This window comes from Echiichthys vipera (assembly GCF_963691815.1).
Source record: "Echiichthys vipera genome assembly, chromosome: 2".
Lineage (NCBI taxonomy): Eukaryota > Metazoa > Chordata > Actinopteri > Perciformes > Trachinidae > Echiichthys > Echiichthys vipera.
In genome coordinates this window covers 19475172-19501740 of record NC_139827.1, presented here as the reverse complement: position 1 = coordinate 19501740, position 26569 = coordinate 19475172, and the positions used below count along the sequence as shown (strand labels likewise).

At 40.3% G+C, this 26569-nt stretch overlaps 1 protein-coding gene across 3 annotated transcripts in view; it reads left to right on the top strand.

Annotated features, from left to right (window-relative positions):
• Window positions 1-26569, top strand: part of dlc1 (DLC1 Rho GTPase activating protein) — an 87254-nt gene that overhangs the window by 34791 nt on the left and 25894 nt on the right. The gene's annotated exons all lie outside the window — the stretch shown is intronic.

The following is a 26569-nucleotide window of genomic DNA, read 5'->3' as shown; positions in this document are numbered from 1 at the left end:
AGGCATTTTTGACAATTTTATAAATTAAAAAATTATCAATCGAAAAAATATTAAATTGTGAACCATCTACTGTTGACCTGCTATCTCCCTCTAAAGATCCCCTGCCCCCACACTCAACACTTTTAAGAAAGGGGTGGCAATGGAAGGGGTTAAAGGTCACGATTTACTTGACGTTCAGCTGCATCACGTTTGAAATCTGGGCACCTTCCAAGTCGGTACAGGTGCTGGTGTGTTTCTTTTCAAAGGCGGTAACAATTTTCCCACTGAATCCAGAGGTCAGCGCCCTGTGGCCTAACCTCTCTACTGAAGTAGAAAGCACCAGGTGATAAATATCCACCAGGATGTTTCACCCTGTTGCCACATAGCTCCCAGTCCCACATGAAAGAGGAAAAAGTAGAAAAGTGGGTCAAAGAATTATGACAGGATCTAATTACAGCTCTCATGTCACTAATTTATCTTCTGTTCATTTGCTCCCTTTCCTCAAGATGTAGGCAGAATGTTGTGGCTTTGACAGGAAATGCATGACTGTGTGAATTCATGCATGTGTGTTTCTGAGGGCAGGAACACACTGTACTGTACCAAGAGAGCTGTAGGTGTTCTTAGTTAGCTTGTTTGTGTCCACATTCTATTGACCACCACAAAAGTAATCAGAAAAGCTTGTTGTGTGTTTGAGTGTCCTTAAATTATAAATCTTAATCAATTACCCTGACTCCATAACATCTTATGCCTGACCTGCACTAAAAGATTTTACAAATCTTAAAGCTGCAGTCGGCAAGTCTGGCAGATCGAGTTGACTCAGTCGAATTTTGAATGTTTACAACTCTCACGCCCCTCCCCCACTACCACTGAGCAACTCCGCTCCCTCCCATCCAGTGCTGGTCAGTGTACCAGATTCCTGTGAACGTGCCTGTGTCTTTTCTCATCGATGAACAGCATGGGGTACATGCTAAACTGAGGTAGGCTGGCTAACGTACTCATAGATAGCAACTGCTAACCTCATTTAGCGTATGCCTAGCTTGAGACGTGTGCCTGTGGTATTGCAACTTGCGCGAGCATGGATGGGAAATCTGTGGCTTTTGCACCAACTGTGAGTGGACAGGATGATACGGGCGTGGTGGATTTTTGCAAAACAAACAACAAGCTGGTGCACGTAGAGGCGTGTTTTTTTCTTAAACTGGGTGATTTATCTTGTTCTATCGGAGCATAGTTTCGGTTTCAGTGAATATGATCAAAAAAAAATTGCCGATTGTGACTTTAACATATGACCCCACACATAGGACAGTTTTTCTTCCTGTAGGGTGTGGAGAGCAACAATTTGGCCAAAACAGCACGTCACACACAGATTCCATTTATGAACAACCGAACGGGTCCGGGACTGACAAAACCCAGCTCTCGCTCACAGTCTCTGTGAACACTGTCTATTGGAGACGTCATCAAAATGATCACTGGCTATTGTCCTCTGGAGCCTTCTTAAATCATCCCCCTTTTTCATGACAGATCTTCTTTAAGCAGTAAAGGTGTATGAATAGAACTTTTAAGGGGTCAAAGCTTCAAGCTGAAATATTTTTCTGATTCCTTCCTTTAGGCCAAGATATGTAATTCCAACAAGACAGTAAAAGATACTGCACCACTGAGACTGCAAACAAGTGTGGACTTCTTTTGTTTATCAAAGAAATAATTACTCTCTTGCTGTTAACTGTGAAAACATTAGAATTATTTACTAATGCTGATAGATTCAACACTTTACAACCTTGACAAAGATGAATAAAGTGCCCTATTGATTTGTACGAGGTAGGGGATATATGGATATTTTAACTCAGCAAAGACTCATAAGAGGACATCAGAGTCTGGAATGAGTGCCTTCTGCAGTGTTTTTAATAAGATTTGGTCATTTTCAGACAGATCAAAGGGCATCTGGACTCAGGGCAGATAGCAAGACAGAAAGAGGGCAACAGACCAATCTAGCATACCTGCCTGCAAAATATTTCTTTAAGTTTGTTCATTAAGGACTCAAATCATAAAGTTAACTGTCATACAAATTTCAGATTGCGCCGTCTGAACTGAGCATTTTGCTTTTAGTTGTACAGAAGATAGAGCTGCATCGCTTAGTCAATTAATCGATTAGTCAATCGATTAAAAGAAAAATAATCAGCTACTATTTTGATAATCGTTTAATCACTTGTGTAAACTATGGAATGGAAAAATGGCAGAAAATGCTGTTTCCAGCTTCTAATATATGTCGATTTCCTCCTTTTCTCTGTTTTATATCATTAAGAGAAGACGTTTTAAGACATGACCTTTGCTCTTTGATAAACTGGGACAGACTGTTATTTCACTATTTTCTGAAATTGCATAAACCAAACAATTTATACAGTACATCACAAAATCCAAAAAACAATTTGGACTCCCCTCACCCTCAGAATCCCTCAGCACCTAAACCGTGAAGTAAATGAAACTCAAATTTTGCAAATTTCCATGATAGAATATTATTAGACCTTTAATGAATGCGTTGAATGAGTGGGAAAAGACCAATGAGCAGTTTTGAATAGTCAGAGGCAGCACTTAGCAGTAACTGTTCAATGAATTGTGTGAACACCACTTAGCACATGAATTATTTTTTCTTTCGTGTCACCTATGCCGAGCTGACACATACGTATGTGCTCCCCATGCTGTCCTTGAACGAAAAGGTTTTACATGAGCAGGATATTGTCTAACAGTCTCTCTAAATGTCATGTTTTTACACTAAAAAGTAATTTATAATGTAGTGCCACTTCTGTGGGATGTGACGTAATCATGAATTGCATCAAGGTGAAGGTTTTTTCTGCTCTCCGTTTCCACCACTTTTGGCTGGTTATCTGAGAGTACGAATTAGTTTATTATACTATAATGCTACGGGTCTTATGCTCCTGCATAACAACCAGATATCCGTCAATCAATCCATTTTTTAAAGTTATGTATATGGAGGTTTAGTTTTGACTTAGAAAATTTCAGCAAATTAATAGATATTTGTGTAAGCTTTTCTTAAAGGTTAAATATGGAGAATGATCAGAACACCGCCATCTAGTGTCTCAAGATCATAGTGGCAACAACAAAAAATAATTCCAGCACTCAGGTTGCTATGTTGGTCAGACCCGGCCCAGTAGCCTACAGCAGACCGGAGTCTGTATGAGCCTGTTTGAACCCATCCCCTCCGGAAAATCGCACCATAAAAACAAGTATTGCAGAGGAGTTTGACTGAGAGTTACCGTTAGCCGTTACAGCGAAAGTAAACATGAAAATTAACGATCAAGGAGAAACATAGCCCCTATCGCTTGCGTTTTAATGCCATATTGACTCTCGTTTTTGCCCGTCTCCGTTCACTCAGCATCAGCAATACTTTCATTCTCTACCCATTTAAAACACCCTGTGGGTGTTTTTTTTTAATTTATTTTTTAAATATAGCTTTTAATGAAGATTCTACATATTCAACCTTTAATGAAGATACAAATGCATATATTAGTTTGGCTTCTATTGGCTCATTCAATGACAAAAGCTGTTGTCACAAATGATGAAGAAATATCCGTTGGCTCATGGATTTGAGCTTTACCCTGTCTTGCTGTCTTGCTTGAGCTCTGGCTCAAGCAAGTTTGAGGTATGTCAAATGAGTGTGAGATGCTGCTGCATTTCTGTAATATTACACCAATATTGAATTACTGAGGGTTTTTCCCCTTAACAATGATAAGTGGAGTTTCTCTAGACCATCTGTTAATAAGAAAAACAAGACTTAGGGCAGTACTTTTTGTGAACTCCAGCTCAGGCTTAAACCTCAAAAAGTTCCTTTCATACCCTTTGAAAGAAGGTCACTTTTTGTTCCTGCAGACATCCCAATAGCTCTAGAGTGGGCTGTAAGTCCACTTGGCTTCTCCTAAGAGGAAACTGAGAAGGTGAAGACTTGGAAGTTGCTATTATGCATTGTCTAGCTTGCTTTTGAAATTTAGGTGTCAGCGACATTAGTTTTTGGTTAGTCCCTTACTTGCACTTAAACGTTTTTCTTCACTCTCAGAATTCACCTAGAATACACTCTAAGTTGATCATTTTAACGATCACTGCTGCCATAGTAACAGGAAATCTATTTTTGTGCATTAGGTCCATAAGACGGCAAACCAATACCACGGGAGACATAACTACATTTCAACATAAATATGTATTTTAAAAGATCTACATACCTACACATTACAAAAACTAAAATTCTAAAATAAATATCATCTAAAATAATGTCCTATACTGTAAAACTTACTTTAAAGACCGTAGACCTCTCTCTAGAACATGCGGAGGCAGGACAGGCTGCAGATTTTTATGCAATCACATAGCCAGTTCATAATTTGGCCAGAAACAGCCCAGCCTCTTGCTGTTTCTTGAATTTGTCTGATTTGTCTGACATTTTTGTTTGCGTCTTTATGTAAATCACCCTTCTTCTTCACCCTCAATTGATTGTTTTCATCCCGTTTCGTGGCTGCTGAATGATAGAAATGTCATCAACACGCCCACTGTGAGTTCCCAGAACGCGCAAGGCAGACAGCTGAAATAGTGTCTTTTTTTTAACAATTCAAATGTATTTTCAAATTTCCCAAAAATTGTTGACAGCCCTAGTGTATAGGTATCTATTGTGCATACAAACTTCTTATTGGCGCAGTGATCTAAGATGCATGCCATAATTGCAGTCTTTGGTTCAGATCTGTTCCGGCATTTGTTGCCATAGAAAAAGGCATACTGTTTGAGCAATTTGTAAGAAGGTAACACAAAGTAAAAGTAAACTTTCCTTAAAGGGGTTTGTGTATAAAGGCCTGTGTGTGCACTTTCACCAACTAAAGCCAAAAGGGCACAGACTGCCTGTGTTGTGCTAAGTCTTAGTGGAGCCACAATTTAATGCCAAAATGAATACCAAAATTGCACTGCACTACCAAATATGTATTACCACACCCCCAGCTACGCTTCTCCATTCAGCTTGGCAAGCACAGGTGGGTTCCTTTCAAAACACAAAATGACTACACAAATACAAGCAGACAAAAATCTGCCTCATACCAGATGAAATTGGACTAAAGTGGTTTGGACAGAATTGACCCACCAAACAACCATTCGACATTGCCATCCATAGAGCCCTGTGTACCCAGGATAAGGGTTCATGTAATGGTTTGCTCAAGGTTTTTTATTTTACATATGCCTTTTAAAATTGTACTTCAGCAAGGAATTAAATAACAGGTCTCTGTGTGGATTTAGGAAATTTGCTACGTATGTATGCTATTCTTGATATACCTAAGTGCCAGTGTGAGTGTGTATTTGTGTCTTTGTGCCCCTACTTGTGCATCAATGTGTTATTGTTAAGTGGCAACCATGCTTTTGTATGAGGCTTAAGAGTGGGTTAGTGGGAGGTCCATAGACCTGTTCCGGTCTACTCAAGCCGTGCCTACTGTTAAACCACACAGATGTCCCGGGCCTATTGTGGCCCTACGGGACTCAACAGGGACCCAGCGGGGCCATTTCACGCCTTGAGGATGCCCAAAAAGGAAGTTAGAAAGGGTGCACCACTGTGACATCAGCAGAGAGCTCTTTAAATGAAAGCGCAGCAGGCAACCATGTAACAAATTAGGTTCGACAAGATACTTTAACCCCATGAATGGATAGAGCTATTAAAGTTTAATCAGAGATTTAGCTTGAAAACATGTGTATTACCTTCCGATCAACACAAATATGAAGAATGAACATCTTTGGTTGAATGGGTTCTGCATATTATCAAGACAACAACAACAATCAGGAACAAACTATATAATATTTTGTGTAACCACTAATTTAAACAGCCATTGCTACCTTGATTTACTATTGAGCTTTAACTCATTATGCTCAACTTTTTATTAAGTTGCAGCATATACATTGATCTTGTCAATAATTTAAGTGCCTGTGCTTTTTTGCTTGCAACATTACACCCTTTTTTCATCAACATTTGATGACAAAGTGAACAAGTTAGACAACAACACTCAAGTAATCATTTAATCTTTTCTAGGCATCCTTCATTGTCCACACCAGATCTGCCTTTGATGTTTTATCATGGGGTTGTTCCGGTGGCTTAATTGGAGCACATTAAGTCACTCATTCCATAATAGCTTGTGATGTTCCACCAATTCTGAGTTGCCACCTCACGTTTTAGTATGTCTTCACATTTAGGTCAAGCTTCTCGATTTGCATCTATAAATAGCACCTCCTTATTATTTTATCAAGGCAGATGAACTGCTTCACTGTCTACATTTGTCCCAGAATCTCATCTCAGTCATGAGGATTTAAAAAGTAGGCCAAGAACACTGTTTCCTGTTATCTCTGTTTGAGCCTGTGATTTTTTCTAAGTCCATGTGTCTTGTGAGTGAAGCGTGCCACACTTGAACTACTTAGAGTCATTAAAACAGTGTTTGTGTGCAGGTGTGCAGGTGTGAATGATTCAGTGCATACCTAGAAGCATGCACAGACTCTTTTACAGTGCAAGCATGTGTGCACTATAAGATTACAGTCAATCTCCCCTAGACATGACTATGGGACACATGCCAGGGACATTCTGTATTTTCACACCTCATTGTTTGTCTTTTCCTTCAGTATCTCTGTATGTTTTTATTTGTTTTGCATGTTTTAACCCAGCACTATACTTCAAAAACCTGTGAGTCAAAGATTTGTCTGTTCAAGACTTTATAAATACAGAATTTATATATTTTTTTAAAGAAATCAGAGGCACAATGTGTAATCATTGTATATAATATACATGACCTTGGACGTAGTTACTAATCAGTACCAACTAAAAGTCTACTCACTACTTTTGTTAAGAGCCTTCAGTAATATGACAGTCTTCAGTAAAGAAATTTTTTACGCACTTGTCAACATTTTGTTGAATTTCGTTTGAATGTTTTGTTGAAATACCAGATTGCCATGCTACATTTTTTTAAATTTTGTCACACCAATATCCAAGCACTCAACTAGCTATTAATTAGTTTTAGCCTGTTCGTCTTAAGCAGAAATGTAATAAGATCTTATTTCTAATTTAACCACAGCCTATATCAACACAATAAATAAGGATATATGGCCTGATATATGTACAGTACACCTCATTGTTTGTAAGGTCAAATGTTTTCAGTGCAATACATTATCAGATTGTTATTTTCTGTCTGAAGGTTATAGACTGTATATCTTTTTTGCTACAGGGGGCTTGTGTTGGTGGGCCATATTGTCCACTGTATTAGGTTTGGCAAGATTATTCTGACTAATTGTCCTGCTGTTGTGTTATATAGATGACTGGTAGTCACTTAACGTGACATGTCAGTGTGAGGGCGAACACTCTTAAGATATTTATGATTGAATTAGAGTCCTCCAACGCTGTTCCTGTTCAGTGATTTAAAGCCCCCTTGTTTCTGCCCCTGTGCACTCACAAGGCCGCTTGTTTCGAAGACTTTGGAATGTTTTGCTAAACCCAGTGACTCCAGCAAGCTCACGCCAAACTTGTTTACTTTGCTTGTTCTACCGTGCTCCCTCTCTTTCAGTATTTTCTCACTTTCTCGTTTTAACACATGAACAACTCACTGAATGCACCTTTTGACTCTAATCATAAGACCCCTCGCTGTTAAACTGATCAATCAATCTGTGATTTGTTCTTTAGTAAAGGTCTATACCACGCAGAGATTTTTAATCCAGGGAGCAGCTCCAGAGCTTGCATAAAAGTCTTGACAACCAACTTTTGGCATGCGATTGTAGCATTACAGTGATAACGATAATTTATTTTTCTTCATATTTATTTTGATGCTGTTTTTACTTTATTGTGTATAGAGAGAGCAGTGTTATGACCCAAAGTAGACAGAAAAAACAGCTCTGAGCCCTCAGCATTGTGGACATGTAGCTGTAGCGGATTCGTGAGAAGAATCCTAATCAGCCTTTTCACCCTAATTATCGCTCAAGTAGGACGTCTAGCACGTTTCAGCAGGACCACAAGTAGCCCACTTGATGCACGCTCTTGACTTCTCATTGTCCCATTTGCTGCTCATGCTTTTACTCTGCAGCTGGACGGTAATGTGATTGTTCAGTGCAGAACTTTGGTAAACACTCATCTTCCTCATAGACTCAAACATCCAGATCCAGGACAACGAGCCTGCTATTTCAAGTGTCCATTGATATTGTACAGAGATGAGGAGCAGATCCTCACAGAGCCGACACTCACAGAACTCCTGATTTGGCAAAGCTCGGGATTCCCAAAGTGGTGTGCACAAATATTTGCACACATTGAGGAATTTCGCTCCTGCCTCGGCGATCGAGAATGTCTGATTTAACACCGCAGCCTTTCAGGGCCATCCACTCCTACACCTTTCCTCCCTTCGTCAGCAGAAATGTGAGTGCTGTTGGGAGCAGAGCTGCTTTGTTGGCAGAGACAGAACTGTCTTTATTAGCTCAAGGCACTGTGTGAAGTGTGTCTTCCCAGCTTTAATCAATACTACTGATTGGTGGTGCTGTGTTTTACAATATTGACGCTATGTACTGTCAATGAGAGGAAACAGGTAGGGAGAAAGCAGATGATGGAGTGGAGAGAAAATTAGAAAGAAAATATGCAAACAAGTTCAGTTGCCCCTAGGACAGAGATTTCATCATCAGCACATTGTCAGTGGTATTAGTGTAGACGGATGATGGATTGATGGTGTGGATTTGTGATTTGATTATTGCTTGAGACTGAGTTAACTATAGTTTCTTCTCAAATATGAGATTTAGGAGGATGGGGGAGGCCACACCTGGAAAAAAAACACATGGAAATTACAAAAGGCTGTGAAAGACTTGCATGAAAATAAAAGATTTGGTGCTCTGATGAAAGTTATTTGTGCACATAGTGGGTATGATGTGGTATGGTATAATGAGTAATGGGTGTTTATTCATGCACATCAGGGCCTTAAGTATAAATAAACAAACACCATGATATGATGAATATACATTTGCAATTTAAAGAGGAAAAATTTACAACAACATAAAATCCTATTATTGTGTGATCGTCCTCCATGCACCTGTGAGGTATTACAGAAGATGCGAGGTTGAGGACTTTAAGACTTGTGATGTGAGACAAGCGGAAGATGATGGCGTGATGACTCGTCACTGGTCATTAGTTGTAAAGCAGTCACATTCCAAAAGAATGTCTTCCAGATGGGTACTTACAACAAATTTTAGTGGGCCATTAAAATGGTCTCATCTCTGGTGACTTAACTGCCTCTTGGGGTGCCGGATCTCATGGTATGTTGTTTGTTTACTCTCCAGTGGGCCTTCATTTCCTGTGTGTATGCTGCTTTTTGAGGCTCTAGCAGGTCTCAGTGGCTTAGCCATCTTTAATTTACTCAGTCAATCTGTGGAGGATTTCCAGCTAATCTTGTTGCTCTTGTTGGTATTTTTGACCCTTGAAATGCCATTGATTGGGAGGCATTCTCTTACAGTTTTGGAGCAATGAGACATGATGGAGTCTTCTCTATTAGCCGTTTATTAAAACAAGACCAAGATTTAATGGAAATGACACTAATCTTAAAATTAAATTTCACTTTCCCAATAATAAAATATTGCAGAAATGTATGTTGCAGTTATGAGAGTTCGTCTTAACACAGATCTACTATTAACAAAATAAAAATACAACCTGTTAACCTGAATCCCTGTCAATTCATAACAGTGCAGTGTTATTCATAAGCCCCTTTTACACAAGCACTGCAAACCTGAAACTATCTAGACATTACCCAGCAGAGCTGTATGTGAGAATGCAGATTTCAGAATCAGTTGAATCAGACATTAAATGCACCCTTCCAGCCAGCCTGCCCCTGCTAGTACAAAGAATGTTTAATCTCCCATTAAGCCCATGTGTGAATAGAGCTGCTCATTGTGCGGAGAATTTACAGCAAGTTGGCGTGTTGAGACGGCGAGATTCTGTCAGAAAGGACCAACGCTGAAATCGTCAAACAAATTCAATGAACACCAAGCGACTTCTCTGTTTGTTTATGATCAAATTGCAGACCACTTCCATGACCTCTGTGTAATCGGCTTCTTGTCCTGCCTCCTTCGTGCTCTACCCAGTGCCTCCACCATCCTCGAAATTAAATGGAGTATTTTCAGTAAGAGAGAATAATTCTGACACGAAGACTCTCCTGTTGTGTGATACATGTGTGAAAGGGAAACTCTGGACAAAGTCCGCACTTAATCTCCTGTCATTATCCGGCGGTCAAAACAGCTATAAACACTAGCAGATGTCCCTCACAGTGTGTTTATAAGTCAGAGGACATTAAGCTCAATTTATAAAATATGAGAATCCCAGGGACCAAAGGACTAATATTGTCGAAGCAGTGTGATACTAACAGATCAGAGGTCATGATGTCCCATTATTTTCAGAATTAAAATTGTACTGTCCCATTTTCTCACGTGCCACTCTATTCACCAGCATGAGACTACTGTCCTTCCAGCGTTGCAGTGACCTGCCAGATAAATTTCAGCGGGACTGTATAATTTAAGGGACAGAAAGTTTCCATAAACACTGAAAAGTAAAACGCCAGACATCATGATCATCGATCTGTACAGCTGATTGCAAATATTTATGAAGAATTTTATCTGCTCAAAATGGATGACTTTCTTTTCGATGCCAATCACGAGATTGCATGTGATAGAAGAAAACTAGGTCTTGAGTAGCGTATTAATAAAAGTACCATGTTGTGACATAATGGAAAAGTTCATTGATTGATTTTCTCCTCTGTGCTAAACCAATCAATACTTCTGGGAAGAATATGCTCACCGATGCCAATGCCAACATACTGATGCTATGTAAGTATAATGTTTAGCATGTTCACCATCTGACTTTAGTGTCAGAATTTATCCTCTGGAGATCATGACTGTCCATACCACATTCCATTCATCCCTCACTTCAACAGTTGTTGAGATATTTGAGTCTGGTTCAAAGCGGTGGATCAACCGAGCGACAGACTGACATTACTGTCCATTGAGCTGTGCAGCTAGTCTGGCTAAAATGGGATGATAAACATCGGTTGCATTCAAATGGAAATTACCAGATGCACCAGAGAAATTGGTAAGAAAGTGGTTAGAGATGGATTTTCCACGATCCAGAATGGCATTGAGCTAAAATACCACCTCCACCTCATGTCTGACCAGTCTTGTGACTCCTCATTTTCTCAGCACTGGAAAGTGAGTGGTCTTTTTTATTTATGAGGAAGTTGACAGCCTCTCGATCCTTGGGGAGAAAGACATTTTCCTTTTTCCATCTCCTCATACTTTCCATTCTGCATTTGTCATCGTGTTAGGGAGGACTTGGGAGACTAAGCAGCACAACTAAGGGGACCATTTCAGAAGTGACCTCTTTAAACTACACTGTCCTCCAAGCATTTGTTAGATCTGATAGAGAATGTTGTAAATGTTATGGTTATGGCTTCTGATTGTTTTCTCAAAATTCAGTTGCGGTACAAAAACCATTTCTGTCAATTAGATGAGATAGTTACAGATATGTGAGCCATTCCAAGAATAGTCGGATCAGAAACAAGAATTTGGTTGGAGGTCTGAAGCGGTAATCAGCACCTAGAAAAATGCATCAACTGAGCTTCTGAGGAAAAAGCCTTTCCTAAGTATTTCAAGGGAAAAGTTTGTGTCAAGGCAACATTGTGATCCATCACAGGATGTGTTTTTTATTGGACTACCATCAAATGGCAGAAGTTTATCCAGTGGCAACTTTTGAGGTAATTGAGATGTTTACTTCCTTTTCCAAAGAGGCATGAGATGAGTGGTTGGTCTAGCGCTGACATGGACAAACTTCATTTTATGTCAATTTCCTGCTCATCCCAACAGAGACCTCCACGGAGCTTCAACATAATCTCTCTTTAGATTGAGCGCCCACTGAATGTCCCTTTCTCCCTCTGATCGAGAGGTGTTACCAATGACCTTTCAACCTTGTAATCACTCAGGGATCGTAACCCCTTTGCCACCATGAATGGGTGAACACAAGGCCACTGGCTGAGTGTTGTCACCCTTCGTGTCCAGGCCAACCTCTGCTTTAACTCCTTACAGCTGGTAATAATACAAGCACTGGAGCGCTTAGCATTAGCATGTTGGGTAAGTGACACTTTGACAAGTTAACGTCTTTACGTGTGTGGTTGAGGTTAGGGTCAGTGAACATAATGTGTGTCCAGCATTTCTTGGACAAAATGCTCTGATAGGCCACAAAGTTGCCATCTGCTCCATCAAATACAATACTTTTCATTCACTGGTTGTAAGACAAAGCAGCAGGTCCATAAAATTTCGAAGAGGGCATTCTGAGAATGTTATGAAAATGAGGGTTTGTTTGATTTTTGCCTGAGGTGATGTCGGACCTCCAGTTCTTTAAGAGAGTCCTGTGTGTGCATCTGTCCCTTTCTCAAATAGCTTTCATTTGAAACCTAATGAATGGTAAACATGTTGGGGTTTTTTCTCTTTGCTTGTCTTTCTGCAGGGTCAATATAACTGTTATATGAACCACTTTAAGCCACTAAAGTGACTTAGCATTCCGTGCGAACTGAAACGTGAGCTAGAAAAGCCTGTCTGACTGAAACCTCATAAGCATGACAGTTTTGAGGATCGTGTTCAAAACTTGTGGGTGAATAAAGCCAGAGCACAGTAACCCAGCCACTTCTTTTCTTTATCTGCTTGTCCTGTGCTTGCCACATTGCCTTAAAGCCATTAGCACTAAATGGGAGGATAAAGAGGGGGAGTTGCTTCCAAAGGCCTGAAACATTTTTTTCTACAGACAATGACATGGTTTGATCTCTCCATGGTCATACCGTCACGACACAAGTATAAGCATGACTCTGTTCTTCTCTGAGAAAACAGTGATCTTTGTTTGTTAAAAAAAAGGAAAGATGGTTGTTTGTGACTCACAATACCACACCACCATGTCGCCCTTGATCATTTATGGAATAGGAAATTGTTACTTCCCTCACTCAGGTTAATATAATTTAAATCCATTTCCAGCTATGATAGCTGTGTGGCTCCTAGGATAATATTCATAAACTGTATTTATATAGCACTTTTCATATCAATGTTACAAAATGCTTAACAAAAGAAAATAGAACCTAACAAGGCAGAAAAAACTATAGAATTGATAGGAACAAAAACATGAGAATAAAAACATTATAAATTAAAAGATATCAAACATTTCCAAACACTTTCACAAAGAAAAAGGTTTTAAGAAGAGATATAAAATAAGCTAGTGTGTATGATTTGAGTGGGTAGAGAGCTCCATATTGTCGGGGCTCTGATAGCAAAAGCCTACAAAAGTATGGCAAAGTCCGTCCATCGGTTAAGTTAAGTAACTAAGTAAATAAGATAAGTTAAAGTTTGTCGCTGATATAACCAGTTAGTACTTGAATTGGTGCTGAGGTTAAAATGTCTAGAAAGGGTGTTTAAAAAGGCCTTACACGGTATTATATTTTACTTTTGGATTCCTGCATTTACCCCCTTTGATAACTATGTTACCCACAGTATATTTCTTGCATTTCTACTCGTGTCTCTCCAATATTCCTGTTTTCCTCTGCACTCCTATTCCTTCATTCGTGGAAGGATGGGAGGACCAGGTAAACACAGAAGGGTCAACATGAGAGCCAGAGCATATGGAGGTTCTGACACTGCTGCCAACCTCCAGCTGGACAGTATTAGTCCTCCTCGTTACTCAGGAGTTGAGCTATCATCCCCCAGGGGCCGATGAGGAACGAAGGGATGCAGGGGGGAGTCACAGGTCTGACTGTGGCTCCTGTTCATCACCCAAAGTCCCCACCCTCAATCACATCAGTGCTGTCCATTAGCTCTTAAAATAAATAAACCAACTGTGTCTATGTGCAGGACAGAGAGTAAAAGAGTGGACGAATAAGGGTTCAGGGCATCAGGGCTAATCCCATAAAGTGTTAAAGTGTGTTACCTGACAAGACAAAATGCGATGCTGACATTTAAGCTTTTATGCTATTATTATCGACGTTTAAGAAGGAAACACAAAGAAAAAAACGAAGACTGAAGAAGAAGAAATAAGAAATAATTCACAAAACTTATAAATACCTCAAATAGTCTGTAATTGTATTTGGCCATTTAAGTGCTTGACCCTGACTTGTAGTTGTCATAAATGGCTCACAGTCTATTCATAGCAAGTTTATGTCCATCGCATATCTACAGGGATGCTGCAATCTCCTTACACAGCTAAACGCACACTAACTTCCTTCTGTCTATTTCTATTTGGCTTAAAGTGAAATTCCGGCGTAACCTCATCCCAGGGTCTTTTTCGGCAAATACACTTATCAAATAAGCCATTGAGACTATTTTTTAATTTTTTTATTTCTATTAACGGAGATATCAGGAGTCGCTAACAGTCGCTAACAGCCGAATCGGCTAAAACACTGATTAGCTCGGGGCAGCACGGTGATGGCATTAGAATGACTTTTTTTAACCATTAATACTGCTCATGATACCACCAAACCTCTGCAGTAGCATAAGAGTCCCTACATATTAACCGAAGCACCAACAATTTAGTTAGTAAACCCGGAGTTTATTAAAAGACTGTTTTGAAAGACTTACCTACTGGCCCAGGTAGCAACTCCTCTCATAGTAAATTCCATTTAAGTCAATAACCAAATGCAGTCCAAAAGGAAGGAACCCATGGATGATTTGGTTAATGTGTAGGGACTCCTATCATGCTACTGCAGAGGTTTGTTGTTATCATGATCAGTATTAGTGGTTTAAAAAGCTGCTTTAATGCCATCACCGTGCTGCCCCAAGCTAATCAGTGTTTTAGCCGAATTCGGCTGTAAGCGACTGTTAGCGAGATTCCAGGATAATTTCATTGATAGTTGTTACACGAAAATAATTGTCTCGGTGGCTTATTTAATGAGTGTGTTTGCCGAAAAAGATCTTGGAATGACTTTACGTCGGAATTTCAATTTAATACACCAGATTCCTTAGATTCCTGCACAGTGGATTTGAGTAAACTATGCATTAAGACAAACATTTAGATTTTCCTACTGAAGCGAAGCCCTTCATAATCATATCAAAAGCCTTCCTTGTTGGTCAATGCTTTCAGAAGGCTACCTTAAAAATATGTCAAGCATGCAAATAAACCTGTACATACGCAGGTTTTCTCAGGCACACACAAAGAACCATCTATGCCTGAATCTCCTTAATTCCTTCATGTGCGGGGCATTTGCCTTGGGTGTCTCGCGACCATCTCTAGTTTAGTAGGTCAAGGTTGTCACATGAGTAAGGAGTTAATATCCACTGGCTGATGTCTGTCTTCCTGCTGTGATTTGTCAGCCCAGAGCTGTTGTAAATTACTTGCAAAATGAGAGATGAAAAAAGCTTTGATCTCAAGTATTTTTAACTGGAGGAAGAGCAGTGCATAAACACTGGGTGATACACAACTACAGTATCTTTGTCAAATACACGTAAAAGTCATTAATAAAGTTGCAGTTGTGTCAACATGTTACCAAATGTATCCTGTCTGGTTCCAAATCCACAATATTCAATAAGGTAAAACAAAGGTCAGTAATTTATCAGAAATGTATTGAATACAATGTATTGTTAAATATCACAACTTTATTTTGTTTCCACATTTTTTCATTGAATTAAGTACAGAAGTACAAAGTACAGAAGAAAAAGGATAACAGTTGTACAGTGTTTGCTTTTAAGGGAAAATACAGAGACATAAACAAAAAAAAAACAACATGAATCCTGCCATCCCTCCCAACAACCACTGTCAGACACGGTCACAATAACCAGCCAAGTAATCAAACAACATATAACATAATAAGATACGTAAAGGAAAAAGGAAAAAAAAAAGAAAATAAATAAACAAAACTAACAGCAAAAATAAATAAAGTAATTCATGAAAGACATAAACAAAAAGGAAGGGTGGGGGAAGGTCTCTCCTTCCAGGAACTAGGAAGTATCCTCAGCATCATCAGGAGTAACAGTAAGACTATTAATAATAAGAGCCAGCACTGGGTCCCAAGTCTTGTGGAATGCCTTAACTTCTCTAACCTTAGACATTGTAAAATTCACATATCCAACTATTATGAGTCGGTGGAGAAACATGTTACCATTTAAGGAGAATGTTACGTCTGGTGAGCAGGGTGGTAAAGGCCACGACACGTTGCGTAGTAATGGGCAGATTTTTAGATAGAGGGAGCCCAAAAAGAGCAGTCAGGGGATTTGGTTCCAAATTTGTGTTAAGAGCCTGTTTGAGGGTTTCAAATATATCGGACCAAAATTCATCAAGCTTCGGGCACGTCCAGAACATTTGTGCGTGGTCGGCTGGGGACTGCTTACAATGGTTACAAGCATCACTGGGACTAGGGTATATCTTAGCCAATTTAGCACCGGTGAAATGGGCTCTATGAAGCACCTTCCACTGTAATAGGCCGTGCCTGGCACAAATCGAGGATGAGTGGTCCAGTTTTAAAATGTCTACCTCCAGATCCATTCCCCATGCATTTTTAGGCGATGCAGTGGGGACCGGGCTCAGAAGAGCAGTCTTATTACAGTCGTTTGTGTTGAACGTTCAGAGAGAGGAATTGGTCCATCTCAGCTTCAGGGGGCGGTTCGGAAAAATGTTGGAATTGCTGTTGGATAAAATGTCTCATTTGAAGGTACCAAAAGCGGTTATTCAGCAGGCTGTATTTGTGCGAAATAAATGCAAAGGATGAAAAAAAAACCTTTGTCATACAGTTCATTAAGCGTTTTGAGGCCCTTATCTGACCAAATGCGGAATGCAGGGTCGGTGCAGGAAGGGAGAAACGCATAGTTATTCAAAACCGGGGCAAGGATCGAAGCCCTTTAAAAGCCGTACTGCTTCCTGAACTGGTTCCAAATTTTAATGGTATTGACGACAACCGGATTAGGTGAGACCTTGTGGGCAGTTATGGGGAGCTGTCACCAAACAGTGAACAAGAATACTTAACCTTGTGGCGGTGGGTGATTAAAATTTAAAATAAAAGAAAATAAATCTGTGAAGAAAATATGTAGTAACAAACTGATAAGCGAGTCTCCTCCTCCCTCTGTCCGTCATCACGATAACAAGCCTGGCGGGGAACAACAGCGCGGGTCTGAAGCCCAGGTTATAAAACTACGACATCACCTCTCCGTATTTTTGGCATTCTGCAACCACTTCCGGTGCGTCATCCTCGTATATGAGAATGGGGGAGCCTCTGTACTGCAGCTTGCTTTCCTGGCACGGTCTTTGCATATGATTTTCTCCTTCACCAGGTATCTGTGCAGCCTGATGATGTCTGCCCGTGGTCTCTGCTCTGGCTTTGGCTTCTCTGCTAGCTTGCGGTGAGCTTTGTCACATTCCGGCAGTGGCTCCAGGAAGTCTTCACCGAAAACCTCCATGAGCAGCGAAAAAGGCTGTTAGCCGCGGCCCCTCCACTGCTTCAAGTAGACCAGTTACGCAGAGGTTATTGCACTGGTTGGTGACTTCAGCCAGCCGTTTAGCCTTGCTTTCTGTTAGCGTGGCACAGGAGGCCTCCAGCGTTAGCAGACGCTCGTCTTGTAGATTTGCATTTACCTTAAGGGAGCCTATCTTCTGAGCGTGGTCCGACACTGTGGCGTGGACATGGTCCAGCTTTGCTTCGAGCGTTGAAATGAAAGCTTTGAGATAGACGGGGAGGGCTTTGAACTCGGCAGAGATGGCTGTATAGTGCTCTGCCCAGAGGTGAGCAATAGCTGCCATGCTAATCTCGCCACCTGCCTCATCTGCGGTGCTAGCCTTCGCCCCCTGGTCTTTTACCGTCTGTCTGGGCACATACATTGACATATGTCTGTGGTGTATCCGTCAAACAATGAATTGCTCTGAAAATTACTATTTGTAGTGACTTTTGGGGTCCTGAAATGTGAAACATCTGTTTTATTCAGATTTTCTACAGTGAAGAGGTGAAGAATCAATTTATTTTTTGTCACTTTTGTCATATTTTTGGTTTTGGTATAAGATTTGTCATGGAGCATCTGTCCTTTATCCCATCTCTCTTTGATCTGCAGTAGCATTATCTCTCATCTTATCTTCTGAAAAAAGACACAAGACAGGATCTGTATGAAGTTGCAAGCTGAAAGAAATCACTCTAAAAATCAAACCTGCTCGTTGCACTTTTGCAAAGGATCAGTGATAATCTCCCAGCTGAACCTGGTTTGCGTTTGTCATGACAGCGTAGATGTCTTCATGGTTTGTCGCGTGGCTTGCTACAGGTCAAGGTTCAAAGGAGGTCACAGGTCAGGGCAGGGAAGGCTAAAAGCATCAACTTCCTGCGTTACTCACCGATTGATTCTACACAGAGAAAGAATGGACATATGGTACTCTGGAATTTGGTCTTTGCTCCACATGTCTAGGACTCCTCCCAGTGAACTCAGAATAGAAGTATGGACGTGCATATGCAGGACACTCAGGCATATATTTAAAAGATAATAACATACCACTCACAAAAACAGGCATGCATCCACACATGTACACCAATTATTTCACCCTGATGTCAAATATCTCTCATCTATTTGGCATATCCCATATCCTCATACACGCTTAACCCTCGCCAATATTGCTGCAGGGCTCTTCATCTCATTGCAGCTTAAAACTTGCACCCAAGGCCCCATGATTCATTGCTGCTGAAAGGTAGCTGGCATACATTTCACATCCGTGCCAACTCCTCTGGACGTATGCCAAGTCTGTCTTAATCCAGAACAAATTCATCACAATATCAACCCACTTTACATTCTTCGGGACCGCTGTCATTACATTTTTGTCCGAGAAGTATTATTTTAAACCTAATTAGGCAAAATCTTCACATACGGTACCTATCAAAGCTGGGAAGATGCCGTTGACAAAGCCATCTTACCTCAAGGTCCATTCAGTAGTTGTTCGGAAACCTTTGATTGTTTTTTTTTCTGAGCACTTGTAATTGTGAAATATTTCATAATGAATCTACAAGGCAAGAGAGAGAGTGCACTAATATGAAAAGCAACAGCTTGGGCCATGATTGTCTGTTGGGCAGAACAACTAAAAGTCACACAGGATTATTGAGACATGATCTTGTTTTTAATTTTTTTTGATGCAGCTGACAAACCAACATGTTCTTTTTGGAAAATCAGGCACTGTGGAACACAAAATCATTCCAAATACTCATTATTACACTTTTTTTGGAATAGGAATTATGGAAATTTCCAGCACAGCTCAGAATGTTTGCTCATTTCACAGCCATATGGTTGGCATCATTAACCACTCCCCAAGTATTCAGTTGGTTTCCCAAGCAGACCTCCACCTCTTGTAATTCTTAGAAGATGTGGTCACACACACAGTAATTCTCTATGTGTTGAAATGTGATTGCTCCAGTGTTAGAGCCTGTAGGAATAAATCAAAGCAGCGTGGTTCATTCACTCCAGGCCAGTAACAACTGCACTTTAACATAAAATGTTGTTTTGGAGTCTTAGCAGCGAGATTATGGAAATAATCAACCAGCTTTGCAGAAAAACCACAGCTGTTACAGCATTTTAAATTAAGAATAAAGGTTTCCATTTACCTGTTACCTTACTTTACATGTTACGCACTGAATGATAAATGTCAGCTTCTATTGTTTGCTGTGTGTCCTTTCCAAAGCCCTATTCACATATGCACTACATACCTGAAATTATCTAGAAATTAACCGGCAGGTCTTTATATGTGAATGCAAATATCAGATTCAGTTGGACCAGACCTGAAACGGAGTTTAACTTGCCAGCTCCCTAAAGACCGGATTAATCTCTGAATGAGCCCATGTGTGAATACAGCCGCCTATTCTCCAGTGTATCCACAGAGTTGAATGGGGTGTCTTGCTGACGTTTATATCATACGTTGGCCAACAGCAAAGCAAAACAAACCTGGAGGAGAAGGGCGATATACACAAATATGACAACAGAACTGGAGAGACAACTAGATTCAGGAAATTCTATCAGTAAGGACCGACACCAAAATCATCAAACAAACTTAAAGAACAGCAAGAGACTGCACAGTGTAATCCTCCTAGTAATATTATTTTTAATCTCTTCTTACCAACTTTATTGAAAGTGTATGATGCTTACTCCCAACCAGTTTTACTCTCTTATTTTGTTTGTTTTTATCATCAAAATTTAACTTTTGAGGTCAGCTTTTTCATCTTTTTCCAAAACCTCCAAAAAATTGCCCTCTGGTTCTGCTGTTCTTCCTCTGCCATCCCTCTCTCAGCCTAAAGCAAACCATCACTAATCTGCTCCCTAATGCATGACTAATAAGAAAAATATGAACGTGAGTGTGTGTGTGTGTGTTTGTGCTTTATTTTGAACAGTGTCTTTAAGAAACTGGTTGCTTTATTACATAAATGACTATTTCCCTTATCTTTAAATATAAAAGAACAAACAGAGACATTTTAATAAACAGTATTAATATGTTTTAACTGTTTAATTAACTGTTATTTATGTCTACCACCAGACATTTTATTTTTACAGATGGTGGCATAGAAAGTTATCGGCTTCCAAACATTCCTGTTTGTGAATGACGTACACAGGCAGAGAATACCCCAGTCACTGTGTGGACTAAAAGACCACTGAATCTGTATCTGTATCTGTATCCATCTAAAAGTACCTTATTGTACACACTGTTTGCTTTAGCATTTAAACATTAGTGTTGGCCATTAATTCTCTCTGCCATTGTCTGAAAGCCAAGGTTGAGCAGAAGCCACATATGCTAGTGCTTTTCGGGGGAAACAGTGATTGAACGACTGGAAGATTTACAGTCAACTGAGTAATAATAAATTTACCTTTATAGCAGATTCTGGCCACTAATGGTTCTTCAATTGTTGAAGCTGATAAAAAAAAAGTTTGCATCTAAGGGTACATCCGCAAGATCAAAAACAACTTTTTTTTTTCTGTCCACACAGTCATGTCTCAAGAAATATCTGCGCCCACACGAAGCCAGTGAAACCGAGTACAAACGCTGTAATACGCATGCCAGGGCTGGATGTTGCGCTGTAACTGCCACAGAAATACACAAACAACAGATCTGTGAGTCTGTGAAATTGGATTCGGGTTAGAATTGAGTACAAAGTCTTCACTGTGAAGATGACTTCAGGTTTACGGGTACAAGTTAAAAAAAATGCTGAAATGACATCACTGAGGTCACAGTCAGGTTGCAGGGGAAAGTAATAGATCTGCGATCCTTCCAACCACACATGCGCACCTGGCAGCCCTGGAGCAACATCACAGGTGAAGTCAATAACATGTATATCCATTATTTATTTCATAAAATCGTACTTTTTAAATAATATGCATTTACTTATTATGAGAAAAATGCCCTGCGTAGTTTCTTTTGAACTTCTCCTATGTGCTACTCTGATCAGAGCAGAATCCCTAGCAAGTAGCGAGCTAGTTATTCATCCGTTAGCTTGCAATTTAAAAGAATAACCAGTAATACCTAATAATTACTACATCATCTACTCTGTTGAATGCTGCTTTCTGATTGGTCAACTGTGACCATTGTCAAGTATAACTTGCTCGCTACAGTATTTGTACTTTCTTACTTGTTACCTCTAACCCTAACCCCACAATGCAGACCTTCAGCAACCATGCTTCAATGCTTCATTTTTTTCTGCTTCAGCTTTGGCCCCTAATCTAAATAGGCTTTCACTACTCTAGTAAACAAGCTCAATGATAAATGGATGATCCAACATAAAGTGTTTTTTAACCCCAGCACCTGGATGAAAATTACATAGTACTATAACACCAATCCTTTTGTTTGTGTAAGTGTGTGTGTGTCAGCCTCCTGCTTCTATTGTGAACGTGGTCAGTCCATCAAAGCCCAGAGCGGGTGTCGGCAAAGCATTTGGTCTGCTGTCTGCTTCATACTTCCTTTGTTTGTGTGTGTGTTTGTATGTGTGCGTGTGTGTCTGTGTGTGATGGTCCAAGCCTCTGTGTCCCTGCACTTCCTCCTTGCCATTGTGTGTATGGAAGCATATGCTCCCTCTCTCTCGTTCTTTTTCTCTGTCTAATCAGTGTCTTATGGGGTTGATCCCCAAGACCGTGGATGAGCTATTTCTGGAGATTCCTGTTATGAAAAAAGGATTTCCCTCCCTCCTCTGTGTCTCACTCACCCCTCTCTCTTACACTTTCTCTCACTCACCTCGTTCTTAAACACACATACAACACACACACACACACACACACACACACATTGCGTTTACATGCACATCAGTAACCCGAAAATGGCCTTACCCCAGTTAAGGGAATGATCAGATTATTGAAGTTCCCCTCGTATACATAAGCAGGGGTTGAATGGGAAAATGGCAGAGAAGCTCGACCTCTGGTAAAGTAGGTGGCACTCCGCCAACATACAGCTGGACTGAATACGTCTTTTTTCCGATTCACCCGATTATAACCGGGTTAAGGGCATACCGCGGTTTCTCAAACACCATGTAAACACCATACCCCGGTTAACAGACCTAGAACTCCTTCAGTAGCCAGAGTTCTCTTGCAACTACACGTTTTACCCGAGTTACTATTGGGTTTATCTTCCATGCAAGTGCCAGGGTTATAACTTCCCCTCCCCATTCTGCGGCAGTGTCTTTTGACTCGGTAATTTGATAAATAGGGAAGCAACAGTGCCGAAAACAATGTGAAAAAAATCATTAATAATAGAGCGTTACCTTTAAACCGAGGGAGGACTTTGTCATGGCAAGTAACATCACTACCAAGAAGACCCGTTTCTGTCGTAATTCTGTCCAAAAGTCGACCGTTTTCCCCCCGCTTGTGATTTTGACAAAGATTAACCAGAAAATAAAGCTGTATTGGGACCGATGTTGGCGGAGCACCACCTGCTGTACCGGAGGTCAAGTTACTCCCGTCATTTTCCCATTCAACCCCCTCTCATGTATACGTGGGGAACTTCAATAATCAGATTATTCCCTTAACCGGTGCATTGCCATTTTCAGGTTACTGGTGTGCTTATAAACGCACTGATTGGAGGCCTTAAGATTCATGTTTCAAGGACAGTGGCAGTTCCTTGCTTCTGAATAAAACGCACACACAGTAAATTGACAAAGTAGCATTCTAATAAAAACAAAAATGCCCATTTCTTCCCTGTTTTTGATTACTTTATGGCCTACCCATCTATTAGGGACAGCATCTTTATGGCCTTGTTTTCTTAAACCACAAAAAGAAAACTAGATAAACTAGCTGTTCAGACACTTAACACACACATACACCTAACATGTTCATCTCTTTTTCAGGATCGACTCTATGACCTTTGCAGACCCGTAACTTGGTTATCTCTTTAGTGAGTCCTTGTTGATACGGCCTTGGGTGCGTATGTATGTGTGTGTGTGTGTGTGTGTGTGTGTGTGTGTGTGTGTGTGTTGGACTGACACGTCCGTCCGCTGACCCTCACCTGGCCCCTCTGTTTGAGGTTAGGAATGGTAGAAGAAGGGAGTGTAAACCCCAAGGCAGGCCCAGAGGATAGCTCTCCATGGCGGGGGCAAATCTTTCATCTTCCTCTCGCTTTTTTGTTTTTCTGCTTTTTTTTTGTTTAATCTTGCCATTGTCTCTTTATTTCTGTCTACTTCTGTCTCAGTAAAGTCTTTCTTTTCTTAATTGTCATCCTCATTCTATTTTCCTCTTCTGACCCCTCCCGCTGTGTCTAAGGGTCAGAGGTGACACTGTAAAGTTTACAACCTACAATAGTATCTTCACCTAACAGCAACACGTTGTTGGGGCAAACAGAGCCAATTTTATTCAAATGAAATGCTGGTAATTTCTTTTGTTTTCACTCCTGGGCTGCTTTTTTTTTTTTTTTTGAAATATAAGTGAGAACAGCTAGACATGAGTCAAATGTACAGTGAGTCGGTAGATAATCCACTGAAACTTCCCTTATGATATACCTTAAAGGTAAAAGTGTTTGTTTTGTATCCCCTATACAGGAAAAAGTTGCATTTAATGCAGGCTTAATCCCTTGTGTCTGCCTACTGTAACACTGATGCATCTCCTCATTTCCTCTCTTTTGTCCAAAGCCCTCATTATACCCATGTGCATTTGATCTGTATCTGAATCATAAGCCAAACAAGCGCCTGACTGTGGCGAGCTTTGATGAATGAACACCGTAGACACTCTACAAGAGACACTCATTTGCCCCAGAGCAACTGGCAGCAGCGGCAGTCTGCTTGTCTGATCTCTCACACTTTACCACACACATTCATCAACAATCACTGGCATTATTGTGTATTTATCACCACAAAACAACTCGAGAGGGCAAACTCCCTCAACTCTGCATAGGGTTGTTGACCCATCTCAGTCAAGGGTAACTTTGGATTGGGGTTTTGGGTGCAGTCTCTGGGTGGTCGGGATTTGTGGCTCGGGGATTTGGTCTTGTTTGGTAATCTGTCTTCATCTCTCCTTCCTCTCTTTGCTTTCTCTCTCTCTGTCTCTCTGTCTCTCAGTCTCTCTCTGTATCCCTCTATCTCTTTCTCACACACTCACTAACAGACCATAATTATCTTTCTCCCTCCTTTCAGGTTACAGATTTATGATAAAAACCCCTAAGTTTATGAACTCATCACATTTTCCAGCGGCGAATCTCCATACAATTTGAGTTCTGGCCAAAATGTGTCCGTAGCATCAAGTATTAACTGTCAAGTATCGAAAGTCGATAGTTTGACTGCGAGATGTGTTTGTGAAGCTACTTGTTGTTAACCCCTTGTGGTTTGTTGACATTGGCTCTACTTCTGTTTGGGTTCCCATGTACCCCAATTATGTATAAATAATAATAACCACAAAATCAAGCAATTTTATTACTATAAAGAATTGCCATTGCACTAAATACGGCAATAGTTCTTGTTTTTATTATATTTTATGGGTATATACACAATTTTTTTTTGCCAAAATCTACCCACAGACAAAGGAATGTACAGTGTGTCATCCTTTATTGTGAAGTTACTTATGTTTGTAGTCAATTAAACACCAAAGAGGTTTCTCTGTTGAGCACCTCCAGTAACAGAAATCCAAATAGACTTACTTGGGATTTGGGAGGTGTTGTGCAGCATAAAAAGTACTGTCAACACCTATTACAGATGTGAAGCATTTGAAAATCTATTATAATTCACCAGGTTTTACAGCTTGGGCCTTATTCCCACCACAGGGGACATTTTTATGAATGCCAATGTGACTCGTGATTTTGCGCACTTTAGCTGGCAGGATCTCTTTAGGGTGAATCACTTGTGACTCCTCAGTCAGCTGGGGCTGGTGCGGCTGATGCGGCTGGTGCGGCGGCCAACAACAGACAGCACAGTTAGCCAGGATTTTCTGCATCATCCTTTCCCCCCATCATAGTCCAAGTTTTGGATTACATGTATTTCCCTGCCACATGGTGACTCTTCTGGCTTTCCCTTTTTGCACCACCTCAGTGCCTGTGTGTTACCATGGCAATAACACAGAGTTGGCTGATGCGAAACACTGATGTCGTTCAGCAGTTCTTGGAAATCTGTGGATGAAAAGTTCCTGAGGACGGAGGAGAGGGAAACTGGATATGCTGCCTTTAAATAGACCAATTATAAATGAGAAACGGGTGACCCCCCACACACACAAACAAATTTTTAAATCTAAAGTGAGGTTTCAACTGTTTTTCCATTCAAATGAGGCATAAATTGTAAATGATAGCTTACAGTTCCCTAAAACCACTACTTTTATTCTGGTGAGGTAAAAATAAATTAAGGTAAAAATAAAATGTTTAGAAACTAGCAGCGTGTACACTGAAGGCCAATTTAGACCAATTGTTATAGTAATTATTAATTATAGTAGCCTGTGATGATTGTGTAGAGCTATCAGAGTGTTTACTGTTCAAGATTAAGACTTCTTAAAATCTGCATTCAGGACTGTCTAAGTCAGTGTCTTCTTATAAGTCTCTTCTAAAGTGCTTCTATTGGACAGCATATCCTGAATTTATTCAGCTGTTTGTTTGTTTTATTGATTTTTAATTTCATGTTATCAATTTTTACCTTCATGTATTTTAGGCTTTTAGTTCAACTTCATTTTTTGCTTGGTTTTGAAATGGTTCTGTTTACATTGAAAAGCACTTTGTGACTGTTTTGAAAGGCGCTGTACTGTATAAATAGAGTTTATTATTATATTATTAACCTGTGTGATGTACGTGCATAAGGAATGGGGGGTAGGGGGGGGGTGCATGACCGAAATGGCATTACCATACCTGCAACAGTTATCTCTTCACCGCGCCACTTGCGCTTTTCAGACTAATCTCGCGTCACAAAAGAGCGTCTCCCCAGTTGTCTCCAGTATTTTTATAATGATATGCAAACTGCGCACCGACCCAATTGCCGCCTGTTAGGGGAGGCTCAGCCGAGGCAGGAGCCGAAATGAATGGATGGTGGAGTCCCGGGGAGCACAGTTAATCACTTTCGATTTTATACGGGTAACTTTTGTTAGGCATATTTTTTTAAGAACAAGTCAAAACAGTTCATTCAATTAGTATAGGGGGGGATGT